Source organism: Mandrillus leucophaeus, unplaced genomic scaffold (assembly GCF_000951045.1).
Source record: "Mandrillus leucophaeus isolate KB7577 unplaced genomic scaffold, Mleu.le_1.0 Scaffold682, whole genome shotgun sequence".
Lineage (NCBI taxonomy): Eukaryota > Metazoa > Chordata > Mammalia > Primates > Cercopithecidae > Mandrillus > Mandrillus leucophaeus.
In genome coordinates, this window is record NW_012107386.1 from 311,269 (window position 1) to 313,441 (window position 2,173).

Consider the following 2,173-nt stretch of genomic DNA (forward strand, 5'->3'; position numbering starts at 1 on the left):
GGCCGAGGGTTTGGCAATATTTGGGTACAGGAAGATTATGAATTATTTGTGCAGGAGGGCTGTGTGTTCTGGACCATGAAAAACAACTTAGAGCATATCTTCTTTTTCTTTCTGCTTTTTCCTGCTCCTGCCAGTCTGACTCCTTTTCCCTAATTACGACTCCACACTTACCTCTGAAGACATAGGGACACAAAGAAGAATCAGAACAAACAGGCCTTGCTAAATTCCTCCCAGTTTATTATTATTAAATCATACCCACTTTGTCCAATCATACTTCCCTACAACCGTACATTCTTCATCAAGCCTGAGCATTAAATATCTGAGTTAAAAAATACACAGGTTTCCCTGTTTCTTCAGGTCATTTCTGAAGGCTCCCGTGTCATGTAAAACAGTAAATAAATTTGTATGCTTTTCTCATTAATCTGGCTTTTATTACAGGTGCCTCAGTCATTAACCTACCAGTAGGTAAGGAAAAGATGTTATTTTTTTTCTCCCCTCCAATGCATTTGAGAAAAAAATGCAGAACATAACAGAAGAGTGTAAGAGAAGAATGGGCTACGGCACAGAGTATAATGCAGAGGACCAAGAAACAGTGCAATTGCAGCTACAAGAATAATAGAAGTACACCTGGAAGGGTGGCAAAGACTTGCAATTCAATAGCCAGACGCTAAACAAATTAAAAAGAAGTTTAAAGACCTGTGGCAAACTTTCAAAAATTATCACAATGTCAAGAAGACAAAATATGGATCAAGGCAGAAAAGGATGATGAAAAACCGAATAGTAAGATGAATAAATTGATATCCAGGTCAAAATAGTACAAAGCATTCATACACCCTTTGATAAACCCGTCTCCATGATACCAGCAGATAAAATATAGAGAAACAAAATTGCATAGCCAAACTCAAATCCAAAGTAAGTATCTCCATTGACCAGAAATGGAATATAAATGCAAAACACTGTAAGACACTGATGTTTCAGGGGAGGCTGAGGTGGGCAGATCACGAGGTCAGGAGATCAAGACCATCATGGCTAACACGGTGAAACCCCGTCTCCAGTAAAAAAAAAAAAAAAATACAAAAAATTAGCCGGGCGTGGTTGCAGGAGCCTGTAGTCCCAGCTACTCCGGAGACTGAGGCAGGAGAATGGCATGAACCCCGGAGGGGGAGTTTGCAGTGAGCCGAGATTATGCCATGCTCTCCAGCCTGGGCTACAGAGCGAGACTCCGTCTCAAAAAAAAAAAAAGAAAAAAGAAAATAGACAAAAAATATACAAGAATTATGACAAGAAGCTAAACTATACCAATCACTGGGTTTATGAATTTATCTAACATTTCCTGACCTGGTTCTCAATTGAAGAATCAGAGGGCTAGCCAGAAGCAAATTCAGACTGCTGGTTAGGGTGGGAGGAAGTAGGGGAGGAAGCGAGGGAGGGAGGGAAAGAGAGAGAAAGAGAAACAGTGAAAATTAGAAAACACATAAAAACATAATATCAAAACACAGCTAAGAAAAGTCAACAATTAAAATGTAAATTCATTCCAATTAATTTAAACTTGTAAAAAAATTGGGACAAGGATTTTTAAATAAATATGTTGAAGATTTTCAAGGGAAAAAGGAGGTATAGATTGCTTTAAATTTAACAAATTATAAAATTTAGAAATCCAGGCCAGGCATGGTAGTTCATGCCTGTAATTTCAGCACTTTGTGAGGCTGAGGTGGGTAGATGGCTTGAGGCCAGGAGTTCAGGACCAGCCTGGGCAACATGGCAAAACCCCATCTCTACCAAAAGTACAAAAAATTAGCTAGTGTGGTGGCCCATAACTATTGTCCCAGCTACCCAGGAGTTTAGGTAGGAGAATCACCTAAGCCCGGGAGGTCAAGGCTGCACTGAGTCATGATCGCATCACTGCATTGAAGCCTGGGTGACAGAGTGAGACCCTGTCTGGGAAAAAAAAAAAAGAAAGAAAAGAGAAGAGAAGAAAAGAAAAAAAATAGAGAATCTTAAGAAATCTATCGAGAATATAGAAAGATCATTTAAACATCCTGAAAATAAAAAACAATGCCATTAAGGGAGGAGAACACCCCTCATATCATCTTGTGCCCAAGTTCTGCCTCCAAAGAATGAAGAAGTAAAAACTAAAAGGCAGAAATGAAGTCTACAGGCAGACAGCCCGGCG